This window comes from Taudactylus pleione, unplaced genomic scaffold (genome assembly GCF_031769625.1).
Source record: "Taudactylus pleione unplaced genomic scaffold, aTauple2 ptg000671l, whole genome shotgun sequence".
Classification (NCBI taxonomy): domain Eukaryota; kingdom Metazoa; phylum Chordata; class Amphibia; order Anura; family Myobatrachidae; genus Taudactylus; species Taudactylus pleione.
Genome location: NW_028285073.1, coordinates 3335845 through 3355368, shown reverse-complemented (window position 1 = coordinate 3355368; position 19524 = coordinate 3335845).

Sequence of the window (19524 nt, the reverse complement as noted above, 5' to 3'; positions counted from 1 at the left end):
GCAACAAGCTATCCAAACCTACACAACAAGCCATGACATAGGGAGAGGTGAGGGAGTGTACCTTAGTCCAGCATAGTGGATAAAAACTGTTTTGTGCAAGGTGCTGATATCATTCAAAGTAGTCACCTGTGAAGTGAGTTCAGACTCTGCCAGCTTGAGTCAGGTGATTCCCCTAATTAGACTTTTGGAAAAGCAGCTTGAGAAACTGAAGGAGGAGTTTAAATAAAGAGATTCTGCTAAGTATGTTGGACTTGTAGATCAAGACTTTTATTCGCTTCGCCAGGATCCAAGGGTCATCAACATCTTGAAATTGGATCACAACATTTTTTCAACTCGTTTTTGATCCTAGGTTTAAGTTGTACATCATGTCTTTCTTTCCAACTGAAGCAAATCTTAAGAGATGCAAAGAGCTCCTGGTGAGCAAGTTGTCAGCTCAAGTGGCACATGACATGATGATGTCTCCTCCTTCAGTTCCTCTACAAACTGCAGCTGCCATGAAAATACTGATCTTTACCAAGAGACCCACTAGTGATGTGGCTGAGTCAACATAACATTTTGACAACTGGTCAGGTCTAAAAGTTGCCCAATATTAGTGACACCAATACCGCAATGCAATCTGATATAGTCACCATCCATAGAATGGTGGATGATTATTTCAATGACAGTGTACAAATAGACATATCAGACAATCCCTTTGACTACTGGGAGGAAAAAAAGACTATTTGGAGGCCCTTGTACAAACTGGCTGTCATGGCAGGTGTTGCAGAGTTACCTGTTTCAGGCGTTGAAGCAGCAGCAGATGATTGTGGCAGGAACCATGGAGGTAATATATAGCTCTCTCTCACAGAGATTTGGGCAGCAGTGAGAACTGCCTTTGGTGATAAATGACAGCAATGGATAGCTGTGATGCAGCCAGGAGAAACCTGGCTGATCCGTCTGTAGTAACTTGCAGAACCGGACTGGAACTGGTAGGAGCAGCTGGGTAATGTAACTTCTTGTAAGCAATGGTAGTGTCAGTGGTCAGGCTGAACTGAACCGGTAGGAAAACTTGCAGAGCCAGACTGCGACTGGCAGGAGAACTTGTAGAACCAGACTTGGACTGGCAGGAATAACTTTCAGAGACAGACTGGGACTGGTGGGAGAACTTGCAGAGCCGGACTGGGACTGGCAGGTAAACTTGCAGAGCCAGACTGGGACTGGCAGGTAAACTTGCAGAGCCGGACTGGGACTGGCAGGAGAACTTCTAGAGCCAGACTGGGACCGGCAGGAATACTGGCAGAACCGGACTGGGACCAGCAGGAATATTGGCAGAATTAGACTCGGACCAGCAGGAATACTGGTAGAGCCAGACTGGGTCCAGCAGGAACCTAGAATAGCAACTGGTACCATGTGAGAATGCAACAGCATAACTTGTTACATTGCAGGTAGAAACTAATTGTTCAGGCACTGAATTCTTTCAGTGCATGATACTTATACCCTGAGTCAGGCAGGGACTGACAGATGCATTCAGGTGGTCTTATAGCAGTGCTCTGAGTGGTGGAGGAAAGTCAGGTGACTGGATCTAACAATACTGTACCCTTACACCATCTAGGAAGGAATTCTATTGTGCAGCATGCTGTGGATGTTTACAGGGAACAGCATGCACAGAGAGTAATTGTATCTACAATCTCTGTAGTGCAGTGGTTCTCAAAATCGGTCCTCAGGACTCCACAGAGTTCACATTTTGTAGGTCTCCTAGCAGGTGCAAAGGTGTAGTTATTACTCAAGGACATATTTTAAAAGATCCCCAGGTGGAGCTAATTATTTCACTTGTGATTCTGTGAGGAGACCTGCAAAACATGCACTGTTTGGGGTCCTGAGGACTGAGTTTAAGAACCTGTGCTGTAGTTCAAAGCCAGCACCACTGTTTAGGCTACACCTCAGGTGGATAATCAACTTGGAAGTAATAGCCAGTCTAAATGCACACCCTGGCATCCAGACCCATAGGTCAGATGGCAGGGGTAAGTCACAAGACAAAACAAATTAAAGAACTAGTCAGGATCTTGACACTGGCTTTGCTTTACAAAAGATGCCCACCCTCCAGTGTGTACTTGGAAAATTATATCAGCACAGTAGGGAACTGTCACAAGCCGTCGCTGCACCTTGTCTGACAATGGTGCTTCGGGTAGTGTTCTCAGGCCCATTGCAGGAGGCAAGAATGCCGGGCTGCTGCTCCACGAGGTCTTCCTACCTAACTGTGCTGTCTCTGCCTCCCTGTGCTGATTGGAAATCCTTCCTTTTTTACCCCTGCTGTTTCTCTACCCTGATGTTAACTTACCAAGTACATTTCAGCCCTCAAGTTCACATTTCAACTAAGAGCCATCTTGTCCTCACAATTCCTTATCAATCGACTCTTTTATCAATTGACTCTTCAAGTATCTATTATCAATTGACTCTTGCTCAATCAACCCTATACTTTATTGTGCTTCATATTCCTGGTAATGGTTCCATTGTGAATCTTCCCAGAGGTTCATAACATTATAACCGGCCAATTACAGCAATTGAAGCCTTCAGCTTTGCCCATGGATCCTACTCAAAATCTAGCCCAAGTTCTAGCTGCACAAATTCAAGCTTTAACCCAAAAGATCCAGTCACTTCGGTAGAGGACACTCGTGTTTCTTTAGTTCTGACGGCAGTTCGAGAGCCTAAATTGAACCTTCCGGATCATTTCTCCAGGAGTCATAAGGATTTCTTGAACTTTAGAGAGAGTTGCAAGTTGTATTTTAAACTGCACCCTCAATCCTCTGGTTCAGAAACCCAACGTGTTGTTATTGTTATATCCTTGCTCCAAGGGGATCCTCGAACCTGGGCATTTGGACTTCCTTCTACCCATGCAGCACACCTTTCAGTAGAATCTTTTTTCTTCACCCTTGGGGCCTGATTCAGAGTTGGGAATAGAGTGAGATATCTCTCTCAACTGTGAACCTGAACAAACCATATTGCAATGCAAGGGGTGTAAATACATACTTTTATTTACATGTGGGATAAATACTGGCTGATTTTGCATGTAGCCCACAAAAACTGCACAGCTTTATTATTACTCTACAATTTAGATGTCAGTTTGGAAACACTCCTCCCAAATCTAAATCTCTCTGCACATTTTAAATCTGCCCCACCTGCAGTGCAGTATGGTTTCACCAAGATGATCAGTTGAGAGAGATATCTCTCTCTATTCCCAAGTCTGAATCAGGCCCTTGGTCTTTTGTATGATGACCCAGACAAAGCGGCCATGGCCAAAGCTAGTCTTCGATCTTTAAGACAGGGTAGAAAGCAGCGGAGGATTATTGCACCAATTTACGTAAGTGGTCAGTTGAATGCAGATGGAATGATCCTGTGTGACATAGTCAATTTCATCTGGGCCACTCTGACAAAATCAAAGATATACTTGTCCAGTACCCTGCTCCTGAAAATCTGGATGCTTTAATGCATCTGCCCATCCGTGTTGACTGTCGACTCAAGGAGCATAGACTGGAGAAAGAATTGCCTGTCCTCTCTCCACGATCTCTAGTTTGGGTGACTACTTCTGATCAAGAAGAGCCCATGCAGCTAAGGGCCTTCCGTCTTTCTTCCAAGGAAAAGCAAAGAAGGTGATCACTGGGGTTGTGTCTTTATTGTGTTGGTCAAGGACATACTGCATATGCATGCCCAATCAAGTTGGGAAAAGGCAAAGACTAGATGTTCAGGGAGAGTTACATCTAGGCTTTGCATCTGTCTCTCCCAGTTACCCAAGTTCTTGATAAATAATTAAGAATATCTGCCTTCCTGGTTCTGCAGAGAATTTCATGGACATTTCATTCTTTAACTAATTAGGTTAGATTCCTGAGTCCTCACCTCATTCTGTCTCTGTTGTCGGCCTGGATGGTAACCTCATTACCTAAGGAGTAGTCAACACTCACTCTCCACCTATTCGACTCTCTTTTGGAACTTTATATTCCGAAAACATAATGTTCCTGTTGTTTCATTGTCCTTTGGCACCTGTCATCCTGGTATTACCATGGTTTAGGAATCACAACCCTGTCATTAACTGGCAGTCGGGTGAAGTGCTGCAGTGGGGGTCCACCTGTTCCTGTTGATGTCTTGCTCTACCAGTACGAATAACTGCTGTTACCCTTATCGGGTCCTCTCTGACATTTTTTCTAAGAAAAAAGCGGATACCCTGCCTCCACATCATTCATGCAACTGTGCCAACGAACTACAGTCGGGAGCAAAACTTCCAAAAGGCAGACTATATGCTTTGTTTCTACCTGAGAGTCAATCCATGCAGGAGTACATTCAAGAGGCTCTTCAGAAAGGATTTTTTGTCCATCCAAATCTCCAGTGGGAACTGTTTTTTTTCTTTGTGCAGAAAAAAGAAGGATCACTTAAACCCTGTATTGATTTCTGGGGCCTAAATAACATCACCATAAAGAACTCTTATTCTTTACCATTAATTTCAGTTCATTTCAACCAACTTCATGAGGCATCCATTTTTCTAAAATCGACCTACGAGGGGCCTATAACCTGATATGGATCAAAGAGGGTGATGAGTGGAAGATGGCCTTCAATACTCATTCTGGTCATTATGAATACCTTGTCATGCCTTTTGGTCTGTCAAATGTTCCTGCCATGTTTCAGGACTTCATTAATGATGTGTTGAGAGATTTCCTTGGAGTCTTTGCCGTCGTGTATTTAGATGATGTTGCTCCAGAGATTTAGAATAGATGAGAATATCACCAGAATGTGAGACAAGGCTAATAAAAACTCCAAGAGAACAATCTAAATGCAAAACTGGAGAAGTGTGAGTTTGAGGTGAAAGAGGTCTCTTCTTTGGGGTATTTCATTTCTTCCCAGGGATTCTCCATGGACTCTAGTAAAGTCAAAGCCATCTCTGACTGGGTTCAACCATCCACACTCAAGGCCGTCCATTGCTTTCTATGTTTTGAAAACTATTATCGTAGATTTATCCAGTCATTTTCTTCTATTGTCGCACCTATTGTGGAGTTGACTAAAAAAGGAGAGGATACAGCTAACTGGTCTGTCAAGGCGGTACAGGCTTTTAATTCTCTAAAGTCTGCATTCATCACTGCTCCTGTTCCCCGTCATCCTGATTCGGATCTTCCGTTTATGGTGGAAATGGATGCCTCTGAAGTTCGTGTTGGTGCTAACTTATCACAAAAGGACCCCTGGGATAAGAAGTTCCACCCATGTGCATTTTTCTCATGCAAATTTGCGGCAGCTGAAAGGAAATACGATGTTGATAATTGAGAGCTTTTTGCCATCAAGTGGGCTTTTGAAAATTGGAGGCACTGATTGGAAGGAGCTAAACATCAAATGACTGTTTTGACCGATCAGAACTTATCTTATATTGAAAGAGATTGAATGCCAGATAGGCACATTGGGGGCTCTTTTTCACTCATTTCAATTATGTTATTTCTTTTAGGTCTGGCTCCAAGAATCTCAAGGCAGAAGCTCTATCACGAAGCTTCCAACCCACTATATTTTGTACTCCTTCTGAAGAGACCATCATTCCAACTTGTCATATTCATTTGGCATTGACTAGGCATCTATCTGATACTCTCTGTTCCTGTCAGTCTGAAGCTCCTTTGGAAAAGCCATCGGGATTACTCTTTATCCCTGAGAGATTTCGGAAAGCAGTGCTTACAGATTTTCATTCAGCGAAAGCCATTGGTCACCCGGGTATCTTCAAGACTGCTAAATTACTCTCTCACTTAGAATAATGGCCATCTTTATTCCAGGATGTTCGTGAATTCGTCCTGGCCTGTAATGTTTGTGCCCGTACAAAACTCCTCGTACCACTCCTTCTGGCCTCCTTCTTCCCCTCTAAATGTCGTCTAAATCCTGGATTCATATTGCAATGGATTTTATTGTGGATCTACCTTCTTCTTATTGGTTTTCGGTCATTTGGACAGTTGTTGTCTAATTTTATTCCACTTTCCAAACTGCCTTCTGCCAAAGAGTTATCTGTTTTGTTCATCCAACACATTTTCAGATTTCATAGTTTACTGGTGGATCGTTTCAGATCGAGGAACTTAATTTGTGGCTCGTTTTTGGAAGACTTTATGTTCTTCTCTTGGCATCAGCCTCAGTTTGTCTTCAGGATACCACCCTTAGTCCAATGGACAGACTGAACAGGTCAATCAGAGCAATATCTCCGGTGTTTTATCTCCAAATATCAAAATGATTGTTTTTCTCATTTACAAGTGGTGGAATTTGGCTTCAATAATTCTTGTCATTCTTCATCTACCATTTCTCAATTTTTTTGTAATTCTGGACTGCATCCTATAGCTAATTCTTTTGTGACCATCTCTGGAAGAACTTCTTTTTCTACGCCAGTCTCTAGGCTCCGTTCTGTTTGGAAGAAGGTTAGGCAGTGTCTTCTCAAAGTATCTTTTCATTCCAAAGCATTGACTGATCGACATTGCAAGCCATGTAAGTTCAAGGATGGAGATTTGGTTTGGCTGTCTTCAAAGAACATCAACATTCATCAATGTTCACAAAAGTTGGGTCCTAGATTTATTGGTCTCTTCAGAATCATATCTCAGATCAATCTGGTTGCCTTTTTTATTTTTTTGAAAAATCTGTTTATTAAGAAACTTTTTCTGAATATACAAGAAGATAGCATATAACATTAAATCAGAGATTACAGAAATTTGCATCTATAGCTGTAAAACAAAGATACATTACATAAGTGGCAATAATAACAAAAAAGAAAGTAAGAAAAAGAAAGTGGGGAGAGAGGAGAGGAAAAATTGATAAGAAGGTAGAAAAGGGTAACATACAAGAAATAAGAAAATAGAAAGTAGGGAGAAAGGTATGGGTTATGAGGTATGCCAGCTAGAGCTGTGCATTATCACACTATACAGTATATATCTGCTAAAGAGGGTTATTAGATTGTGGTCAAGGGGGGCATCCAGGGAGACCATATCTGAATAAATTGATCTGGGGTATCATGTATCATGTAAGATAGAGGAAATTTGTTCCATTTTACAAGTAGACCATATTGCATTAATAGTGGCTGGGATGGGGGGAGGGGATATAGTTGATTTCCAATGAGCTGCTATTTGGCACTTTGCCGTGTTTAGAATATGTTTAATATGTTTTTGTATAGGTCGGGATGTATTAGGAATGGGGGAAGAAAGCAGAGTAAATAAAGGGGTGAAGGGGGTTTGTACATCTACAATCTCTCCAATTAATTTATGAATATTCTTCCAGTATTGTTGAATGTGAGGGCACGACCACCAAACATGCAGCAGGGTTCCCAACTGCCCACACAACTTCAAATACAGCAGGGAGACTGCTGGGTATATCGGGTAGGTACCAGATACCAGCGGTAATAAAGTTTATATGAATTTTCCTTAATTCTAACTGAGATTGAACTTTTAGAGATCTCAGATCTAATTTTTGTTCACTCCTCGGGGGCCAGAGTCACCCCTATATCAGTTTCCCAAGCCAACTCATGGGGCTCTTTTAAAGGCTGATTGTGGGATAGAATAATTTGATAGATAGTAGAGATTAGGCCTTTGGTGGTATGGTGATGTTGGCATAATGATTCTATAGGAGTTTTATTAATATGGGAGGCTGAATTTTTGAGCGAATGGCAAAAGTGGCGGATTTGTAAAAACTGATAGAATACTTTGTGTGGGAGGGAAATGCGGGTTTGTATATCAGAAAATTTGGGAAAATAGTATAATGGAGCTATATCTAGGTTTCATACAATGCTGAAAAGATTGATGATTTAAACCTGGGACAAAATCTGGATTATTCCATAATGGGACCAGAAACGGAAGGAAGGAGCGAAGTTGGTATAGACGTGTACATAGGTCCCATATAGAGTGTAAACCAGACTGCTGGGTGGGATGAGACAGTGTTCGGGCGATTAGAAGGGGTGCACCATAAGAGGCAATATAGGCAATATATACAAAGAACAGGAGCTTCAAAATCTGGCCAAAATTTTTGGTCAGGGGGTGCATGCCATAAAATGCATTTTGATAGTTGAGTCGTTCTAAAATATTTGACCAAATCAAGAACACCAAAGCCTCCGTGTGAACCATGTTTTTCTAATATGCGCATTCTAACTCGTGGCCTTCGACCCACCCATATAAAATGCGAAATCTTAATTTGTAGATTTTTTTTAATTTCAGGGGGATGTGGATTGGTAAAGTCTGCCAAAAGTATAAAAGTCATGGTAGTATATTCATTTTGACCGCTGCAATATGGCCCGTCCATGAGATCAAAAGTTTTCCCCACGTGGAAAGATCAGTATTAATAGTATCTAGTAGCCTTGGAAAATTAGCAGCACAGAGAGCATTATAGCTCTTGGTGAGGTAAATGCCCAGATATTTTAACTTGTCTGATTGCCATCGGGCGAGGAATGTAGATTGCAATAAACACAAGGAGGCCGGGGGAGCCTGGATATCTAACATTTCAGTCTTGTCTGAATTAATTTTATAGTTGGACAACTGACCATAAGTCTCAACTTCAGAGTACAAATGTGGTAAAGAGGAGTGAGGGTCAGTTAGGGTCAGAATTACATCATCTGCATAAAGAACAATTTTATGGTCTGTGTTAACAACAGTGATACCCAATATTGTATCATTAAGCCTGATTCTAGCTGCAAGGGGATCCATCACTACAGCAAAAAGAAGTGGAGACAAGGGACATCCCTGTGTAGTGCCATTTCGTATAAGAAATGGATCAGAGGAAAGGCCATTTACACATACGGAGTCAGAGTGATTATAATAAAGTGAAGATAAACCATTTTAGAAGGCCTCTTTGAATCCCATAGTAACTACAGTTAGTTGGATAAAAGGCCATGCTACTTGTCAAATGCCTTTTTCCACGTCAAGGGCCACCACCAGGGTCGATTCTGATCTGTTTTGCGCAAGGTGAATTAGAGTGATTAGATGTTTGGTGTTATCTAAGGCTTGCCTATTATGAAGTAATGAAGGTATGAAGCCCAATTGATCAGGATAGAGCAGATGTGGCATGATGGGGGTCAATCTTTTGGGCAAGATTTTTGCAAAAAATAATCCTTTTGCCTTTTGGCTGAAGTTACCCAACACACTGCAGATTAATAATACTTTCCATTGCTCACTATTTAAACCAGTTTTTTCTTCTGCCAGGTTGTTCCAGATGTCCTGCTAGACCTTCTCCTATTCTCATCAAGGGTCATCAAGAATACAATATGGAAAAGATTTTGGATTCCATATTCTCATGGGGAGGTCTACAGTTTTTGGTCCATTGGAAGGGATACGGACCAGAGGAGCATTCTTGGGTTTCTGAAATATTGTTGCATGCTCCTGCCTTGAAAAGAAGTTTTTTTGAAACTTTTCCTGATAAGCCCAGTTCTAGGATTTCCTTAACCCTTTGTCAAGGGGGAGGTACTGTCACAAGCTGCCGCTGCGCCTTGTCTGACAATGGTGCTTTTGGTAGTGTTCTCAGGCCCGTTGCTAGGAGACAAGAATGTCAGGCTGCTGCTCCATGAGGTCTTCCTACCTGACTGTGCTGTCTCTGCCTCCCTGTGCTGATTGGATCTCTATCCTTTTTTGCCCCTGCTATTTCTCTGCTCTGATGCCAGCTATAGCATTTGTTGTGGCTTCCAGTTCTAATGAGAGGTTATCCTCCTGAGTGTTCCAGCTCCTCGTGTTCAGTGTCTGTGAACTCCCTGCAAGTTACATTTAAGCAGTGGCTGCCGCTTCCCAGTGTGTGTGTGATTACCTGCAAATAACATCAGAGCAGTGCCTGCCACACTTTAGTGTCTGTGATCTCCCTGCAAGTTTCATCTAAGCAGTGGCTTCCGCTTCCCAGTTTGTGTGAGATTTACCTGCAAATAAATCAGAGCAGTACCTGCCACACCTCAGTGTCTGTGTACTCTTTGCAAGTACATTAAAGCATTTCAGCACTGTGAACTTTTGTTTATTCATTCCAGCACTCTCAGCAGCTGTCTGTGTGGCCAATCAGCTAAAGAACACCCTGCTGTTTGCACTGCAATTTAATGCTATGTGCACTATCTGCCATTTACAACTCCTCAGTTTCGATTGCAATTCATTGCCTGTATATTCTAGCAAGCAATAAACCTTTACAGCTATTCCTGATATCCCTCAGTGCATACCAGCTATTAAGGCTGCAACTAGCCAAGTGCATGCCAGTCCTCAAGACTGCAACCAGCCAAGGGCATACCACCTATTAAGCCTGCAACTAGCCAAGTACATACCAGTCCTCAAGACTGCAACCAGCCAAGTGCATACCAGCTATTAAGGCTGCAACTAGCCAAGTGCATACCAGTCCTCAAGACTGCAACTAGCCAAGTGCATACCAGCTATTAAGGCTGCAACTAGCCAAGTGCATACTAGTCTCCAAGACTGCAACTAGCCAAGTGCATACCAGTCTCCAAGACTGCAACTAGCCAAGTGCATACCAGTCCTCAAGACTGCAACTAGCCAAGTGCATACCAGTCCTCAAGACTGCAACTTGCCAAGTGCATACCAGCTATTAAGACTGCAACTAGACAAGTGCATACCAGTCCTCAAGACTGTAACTAGTCAAGTGCATACCAGCTATTAAGGCTGCAACCCACCAAGTATTTATCAGTCTTCAAGACTGCAACCTGCCAATTATTCATCAGTCCACAAGGCTGCAACTTACCAAGCACCTTTCAGCCCTCAAGGTCACATTTCATCCAGGAGCAATCTTTTATCAATTGACTCTTCAAGTATCTATTATCAATTGACTCTTGATCAATCAACTCACTATACTTTATTGAGCTTCATATTCCTGGTAATGGTTCCACTGTGAATCTTCCCAAAGGTTCATAACAGGAACTTTGTCAGCGAACAGCTTCGGAGGCTTCTTACTCAAAATGTGGAAAAGATGATGTTCATTAAAATGAGCTATAAATTCCACAAGGAAGACCTTTGCCACCATTTACTTCAAAGTATAGAGACTTCTGTAGTGGTGGATTCCAGCGGGGATGAGTTAATATTGTGTGAAGATTATGTTAACACTGATGAGGGTGAGGAGGAGGATGACAATGATCTCATCTTGCCACTATAGAGAAGAGATTAATGACATTATGTTAGCTGCCTTAAGCCAATCATTAGCACATTATTAGTTGCCTTATGCCCAATGGTAGCTTGTTTTGGTGGAGACCAAACAAACCAACCAATTCAGCCACAACAGTAGCAGTCCCTGTCCAGTGGAAAACACAGGATTATCAAAGAGGGGGATTCCAAATCCTTGGTTACCGAACAAATGAAAAAACATCTAACCACAAATAAATATAAAATTATATATAACATAAAACAGCTTACACAGGATTTAGGACCACTACAGTAAAATATACTACTACTAGCCTATGACGGGGTACACTAACACATAGACTGACACAGACAGACACACACACACCTCTCTCACTAAAAAACATGAATGCAGCAGGCAAGTAATTTTTATAAATTATTTATTAAACACCCCCCTGTCCCCAGTAGTGCTCCTTACACAGTGCCCCCAGTAGTGGTCGCTTACACAGTGCCCAAAGTAGTGCCCCTTATGCAGTGCCACCTTATGTAGCACCCCCCCTAGTGGTCCCCCTATGCAGTGCCCTCAGTAGTGCCCCTTATACAGTGCCCTCAGTAGTGCCCCTTATACAGTGCCCCCATTAGTGGTGCCACTTATACAGTGTCCCTTATACAGTGCCCCCAGCAGTGCCACTTATACGGTACCCTCAGTAGTGCCAGTGCCCCCAGTAGTGCCATATATACAGTGCCCCCCTATCTACTGCCCACAGTAGTGGTCACCCTATGCAGTGCCACCAGTAGTGCCCCTTAGTCAGTGCCTTCATTAATAAGCCTTATACAATGCCCCCAGTAGTGGTCCCCCTATGCAGTGCCCCCAGTAGTGCCCCTTATACAGTGTCCCCTTATACAGTGCCCCCAGTAGTGCCAGTGACCATTATGCAGTGCACCCAGTAGTGCACCATATACTGTGCCCCCAGTAGTGGTCCCCCTATGCAGTGCCCCCAGTAATGCCCCTTATACAGTGCCCCCAGTAGTACTCCCCCCTATGCAGTGCCCCCCATAGTGTTCACCCCTATATAGTGCTCCCAGTAGTGGTCCCTATATTTAGTGGCCCCTTATACAGTGCCCCCAGTAGTAGTCCCCACTATGCAGTGCCCCCAGTATTGGTCCCCCCTATGCAGTGCCACCAGTAGTGCCCCTTATACAGTGCCCCCAGTAGTGGCCCCCCTATGCAGTACTCCCAGTAGTGCCCCTTATATGGTGCCCCCAGTAGTAGTCTCCCCTATGCAGTGCACCCACCACTATGCAATACCCCTTACATATATAGGACTAAGACAAAAAAAATCCCACTTACCTGAATTCTCACACCTGCTGTTGTCCGTTCCTCTGTCCTCCAAACCTGCTCTGCAGCACTATGGGAGAGACATCATGATGTCTCTCCCATCACCCACTGCAGGAGCCAAAATGCAGAGCTCTTGAATGAGCTTCAGGCCAGCTCTGGCAGTGGGCACAGCAGCCAATGAGAGTCTGTCTGACTCTCATTGGCTGCTAAAACAAACACACCGCCACCGGGTAGTATGGGTGTACTACCTTGCGGCGGTGTGCTTGTTACTGTGTAGTACGGACTGCGCTACACTTACTGATTGGTGGGTAGGGAGGGTTTTGGGTACTCAGAAACCCCCTCTGCATGCGCGTATGCTGTCAAGGAAGTGATTGGTTTGTTAAAATGCCATCCTGTCACTGGTATCTGGAAATGTATCATAGATGTCCTATATTCTTTAAACTGCTGTGCGTTTGTGCTGCTGCTCTGTCATTTAGTTTAGTTTTTTTTACATGTGAGGGCGGTTTGAGCAAAACCAAAACCAAAACACGGCGATAAATTAAAACAAAAAAAAACCCACGGGGGTTGGCGCACATCTCTAATTATGTTTCTGTAGTACTGTACATCTGTTACAGTGGAAGCAGGGCAAAGCATGTATCCTTCTTAGTACTCTTTGCAACTAATGGAATTAGTGAGTCATATTAGCTGGACCTGCAGAGAACAATTTAACCCAATAATTAACTTGCAGAAAGAGTCTTGCAGAAAGCCTGGGAATAAATTGAATTTTAATTTAGTGAGATTGCAAAACTCAGCTAAAACATGAAGGATAAATGTCAACACTTATTTTAATTACACATTCTAATACTTGAAATTGACATAGGGAGTCATTCAGACCCGCTCGCGAGCAAATGACGCTCGCAAGCAGGTCGATGTTTGCCGAATGCGCATGCGCACGACGGAGGGAGCTCTGTCGTGTGCATGCACGAGACCCGGCGAGCGACGAGAAATACGTTGCTCGGGGTCTCGCACCAAAGGGGGCGTGCTGTCGAGGGTGAGTGACAGCACGCCCCCTTTGGTGGGCATGCCGGGAGCGTGGCGGCCAGATGGAGGCATTCCCATGGGAATCTGTCATCCTGAGGAAGCCTTTCAGGCGAAACGCGTCGATCACAGAAAAATCGATTCTCCCTGCAAGCCGCACGAGCAGATACTCGCCCACCGCGGCGGAGCAAGGAAGTCTGCCGGCAGACACATCGACCCCACGGGATCCATAAGGACTTGATCTGGAGGAAGATTACACCTCTACACATTCAGACTGCAGAAGGAAGGTAATCATCAACTTAATAATCAACTTAATAAGGTGTTCAAGACTTTACCACCTTTTGCATCTGATGCATGTCAGGTTAACCCTGCCACTTGGAATCCAATATTCCCTCTGGAAACCAGTACTATATCACACTGCGCCCTACAGGCTTATTCCTGCTACTGGGAATTTATTATTCCCTTTGAATATAACAATTCATTGCGTCCAGTCTACCCTGGACCCAATACGAGTGCAGAGTAAGTAATACGCCTATAGTGTATTACTCTGCCGAGTACACGCACAATTATATATGTTCAATGGTCTGTATGTATTGTGTGTCTGTCCAATTGTTTGGCTAATTTGTGTTGTATACCGGTATTGTCTTTTAACACTAATATGGATATATAGTATGGTATATTGTACCTATCAATAAACACTGATTTTTATAGGAATATTCCTTCTCAGTATTTTATTTACAATTACCTCTATTTGAGTTACCATTGCATTGATTTAATTTACTTATTTATTATATTGCATTTTAAGTAGTTGAGTATCCGTATAATTTGTATAGCGGTTTCCCTATATGAGCCCACACACTGTAGTAATTTAATCCTTTACGATCATATCAATAATCACCTTAGGAGTTACATGCGCTGGATGTTCCCCTCCCTCTCTCTCTTATGGACCATCTCTTTTTAATGAGGATTTGTAGTGCCCTCATTTACACCCAGCTGCAATAACCCCTATTAGAATTCTATAGATTAGCGCATCCCTTCCCCCACGTTTACTGCTCCCATGGGAACACCTACCGTCTGAGTCCGGCCCCACTGACATCAGTAACGATGTCAGTGGGAGTGACTTTGGCTCTGATAGAGCCAAAATCACTCTTGGGCTTGCGGCAGGGAGACCCTACCGCAGGGCCTCGTCGCAAGCCCGATGGTCGCGATGGTCAAAGACCATCGCGACCATCTTTTTGGCCGCTCGCATATGCTGTGGGTGATCACCCATAGCTATGCGAGTGGCCAGGAGGCCTCTCTATTTTCTGGTAGGAGGGCCCTGATTCAGAGCGAGTGCTCTGGTCAGAGCGTTCAGCTCTGAATCAGGCCCATAGGGAGAAACTCAGTTTGTAGTATATAAGAAGGAAATGGAATATACTTTGCAAATCTTCAGTGTTTTCCAAGCCTATAATGCAATTATTAAAACAGCAATCTATGTTTAAAACTTCTCTCAAAGTTTAGGGTCCTTTTTACCATTAATTACATTTTTGGATGTAAAGTTTATTTTCATTCTTCCTATTTGTATATTGTTCCTAAGTACTGGCACTTGATAAATATATTTAAAAACTTATTTTTGTTGTTTTTGTTTTACCAGACAAAAGCATATTGGGTGGCATTGCAAGAAGGTAATGTACTGTAGGGAGTATAGTTTAAAATGTGCAGACGGATTAAGAGTTGGCTGGGGGTCGCTTCCTTCTTCGTCTCTATCTCACTGTGTTAAAATAAAGCTGCCTAGTGTAGCTAGGTGCAAAACCTGTCAGTATCTGAATTTGGATTCTAATACTAAATGAGGCCCTGTGGTTGTGGATTTTGTGATGTTATATAGCCCCACTCCGGATGCAGGGCTGTTTCAAGAGAGAAGGGGGCCCGTGTGCAGTCTCTGTCTGGGACCCCCTTCTCTCTCTCTGGTGGCTGGCTCCGCACTGAGTGCAGCACCGCACCGGCAGACTCTGGACACTAGAGTGTGCCCAGAGTCTACAGTGCATGCGCGTCACCGTGAAAAGAGCGCTGCGGCCATTTTTCCGGTGTTTTCACCTATTGCACGAACAAAACGCCAGGAAAATGGGCGAACATTTTCCAGGCAATTTTGACAGCGCTGATACCGGGGCAGACAGCGGACTACGGCGGCGGAGTGGTAAGTATTTAAAATATATGTGCAGGGTGTGCAGTGTGGGCCCCCCTGGACCCTTGGCCCGTGTGTCCCGCACACCCTACACCCATTATAGAAACGCCCCTGTACGGATGCCTTGAACCTGTAGATTGCAAAGCAAATGTAGAGATTTGGGAGCTGGTGAGAACCAAATATGACAAAAGTACAATGCACGTGTACCATGGATATTGGCACTGGCATTACATGTGCAGCCATTACATGTATTATATATGTATAAATGTTGAATATAATTGCACATAAGGTCCGGCATTCCACTTTCTTTAGCAACTTGACAGGGTGCCCTCACAGGTAAATGATACATAGAGAAAAAGGTGCAGCACTCCCGTCCATAATAAACAACACAACACTGATAGCAGAGGCGGATTGGCCGTTACCTACAGTGGGAAGATTCCCGGTGGGCCGATCAGTGTGTGAGGCCAATTGTCACCTGTGGCCAGGGGCGGATCTAGGCTTTTCATTTAAGGGGGGTGGTTTAATGATAATAACCATGACTCCTCCTCTTTCCTATCCTGGCACTTCCCTTTTCGGGTTCTATGGGGGCACACATTAGTGCAATTGAGAACAGGTGAATGGAAAGGTATGCTTTCATTATCCCGGTGGAGGTGATGATGATGCTTACAATACCGGTGCCAGCAACCTTTCCGCCGGGATGCATAAGGTAAGTAGCGGGGAGTGGGGGACGGTTAGGGTTAGGCACTAGGTGGAGGGTTAGGCACAAAGGGGGGAGGGAGGGATAGGTTTAGGGTGCAGGGAGGGGGATGTTAGGTTTAGGCACTATGGGGAGGTTAGGTTTAGGCACCAGGGAGGGAGGGTTAGGGTAGGAAGAAGGTTAGCATACCGACCAGCAAGTATCAGTATGTTAACACAGTCGGGATCCAGACATCAGGATTCTGACTGCCTGGATCCGCTCCCCATGGAAAGCACCTATTTATATACATATATATATATACACATACACACACATATATATACATATATATATACACACACACATATAATATATGTATATACAATATATATATTTATATATACACACTCACATATATAATATATATATAAATATATGTACATATATATATATATACACACACACACACATACATATATATATATATATATATATTAGGGATATGCGGGTTCGGATTTCTGAAATCCGAGCCCCCCCGATCAGAGCCGGGAACTGAGTCCGGCTCGGGTTTTCCCGCCTGACTCGGAACTGAAATTGAGGCAAAACGTCATCATCTCGCCTTCCGGATCTCGCGGATTTTGGATTCTATAAAAGGTCCCCGTGTCAGCGCCATTTCTTACTCCGGCTGTGGACAGTGAAGAGGGAGGGTGGGAGCTAGGGCTGGCTGGACTGTGTTGTGCTGCTGTTGTCCATAGGGGCTGGCTGGACTGTGTTGTGCTGCTGTCATAGGGGATGGCTGGGCTGTGTTGTGCAGTCAGTTGTCCACAGGAGCTGTGTCCACTCCAAAGTCTATAGGGCTGGCTGGACTGTGTTGTGCAGTGTCCCATAAAGGCTGTAGTCCTATAGGGGTGCTATAGTGTTGTCCAGGGGGTGATCTGTGCATCAGGGGTGCTCCCCCAAAGTGCACTCCAAAAAAAATGTAAACAATGTTTATTCTGTGTTTGTGAATTGTGTGCGCAGTAGCCGCACGTGCATCAACAAAGTAGCGCCAAGCGTGCGCCTGTGTCATAAGTAAAGGGCCGGCTAGCTTGTCTGTTAAAGGCTGGTGTAACCCCCAAAGTGCACTCCAAACAAATAAAAAAAATTTTTTTCTGTGTTTGTGAATTGTGTGCGCTGTAGCCACACGTGCATCAACAAAGTAGCGCCAAGCGTGCGCCTGTGTCATAAATCAAGGGCCGGCTGGCTTGTCCGTTAAAGGGTGCTGTAATCCCAAAAGTGCACTCCAAAAAAAAATAAATACAATTTTCTGTGTTTGTGAATTGTGTGCACTGTGGTTGCACGTGCATCAACAAAGGAGCAGCGCCAAGCGTGCGCCTGTATCCCATAAGTAAAGGGCTGGCTGGCTCATCTCTTAAAGGGTGGTGTAACCTCCAAAGTGCACTCCAACAAAAATAAAAAAATATTTTCTGTGTTTGTGAATTGTGTGCACTGTGGCTGCATGTGCATCAACAAAGGAGCAGCGCCAAGCGTGCACCTGTGTCCCATAAGTAACGGGCTGGCTGGCTCATCTCTTAAAGGGTGGTGTAACCCCCAAAGTGCACTCCAACAAAAATAAAAAAATATTTGTTTCTGTGTTTGTGAATTGTGTGCACTGTAGCCGCACGTGCATCAACAAAGTAGCGCCTAGCGTGTGCCTGTGTCGTAAATCAAGGGCCAGCTGGCTTGACCGTTAAAGTGTGCTGTAACCCCCAAAGTGCACTCCAAACAAAATAAAAAATTATTTTCTGTGTTTGGGAATTGTGTGCACTGTGGTTGTACGTGCATCAACAAAGGAGCAGTGCCAAGCGTGCGCCTGTGTCCCATAAGTAAAGGGCCAGCTGGCTCATCTCTTAAAGGGTGGTGTAACCCCCAAAGTGCACTCCAAAATTTTTATTCAAATTCTTCTTTTCTGTGTTTGTGTGCGCCTTAGCCGCATGTATAAGTCAATATAACATAAATGGAGGACCAAACTTTGTCCCCTAAAAATAAAATAGGGAAAGATCAAGAACCACTTCCTCCTAGTGCTGAAGCTACTGCCACTAGTCATGACTTAGACAATAAAATGCCATCAACGTCGTCTGCCAAGGTCGATGCCCAATGTCATAGTAGAGGGCATATACAATCCCAAATGACAAAGTTCAGGAAAATGACCTTAAAAAAACATTTAAATCATCTGAAGAGAAACGTAAACTTGCCAATATGCCATTTACGACACGGAGTTGCAAGGAATGGCTAAGGTCTTTCCCTATGTTCATGACTAGTGGTTCAGCTTCACATGACGATGGAAGCCCTCCTCCCGCTACAAAAATCAAACGAGTTAAGCTGGCAAAAGCACAGCGAAGAACTGTGCGTTCTAAGAAGATATCACAAATCCCCAAGGAGAGTCCAAGTGTGGTGGCGGTTGCGATGCCTGACCTTCCCAGCACTGGACGGGAAGAGGTGGCTCTTTCCACCATTTGCACGCCCTCTGCAAGTGCTGAAAGGAGCACCCACAGTCCACTTGCTGATATGCAAATTGAAGATGTCACTGTTGAAGTACAACAGGATGAGGATACTGGTGTAGCTGGCGCTGAGGAGGAAGTTGGCCAGGAGGATTCTGATGGTGATGTGGTTTGTTTAAATCAGGCTCCGGGGGAGACAGTTGTTGTCCATGGGATGAAAAAGCCCATCACGGTCATGCCTGGGTAGAAGACCAAACATTCCACCTCTTTGGTCTGGCAATATTTCTATCCAAATCCGGACAACAACTGTCTTGCCATATGTACCATATGTAAAGGTGAAATAAGTAGGGGTAGTGACGTTAACCACCTAGGAACATCTTCCCTTATACGTCACCTGCAGCGTGTTCATAAAAAGTTACTGTCAAGTTCAGAAACTTTGGCTAAGACCGTAAGCAGTCCAGGGACACCTAAATCCCTTAGTCCTGTTGTATCTAAGCACCTGCAAACCACACCGTCAACTCCCTCCTCATCAATTTCCTCCTTAGTCAGGATCGGAAGTAGTCCTGCAGGCCATGTCACTGGCATGACTGACTCTCTTATCCGGGATTCCTCTGGAGGATCCTGCATTGCTACGCCTACTGCTGCAGCTGCTGCTGGGAGTCATTCATCATCCCAGAGAGGAAGTAGGAACACCACTACTTTTACTAAACAATTGACCCTCCAACAGTCCTTAGCGAGGAGGATGAAGTACGACAGCAGTCATCCTGAAGCAAAACGGATAACTGAGGCCTTGACAG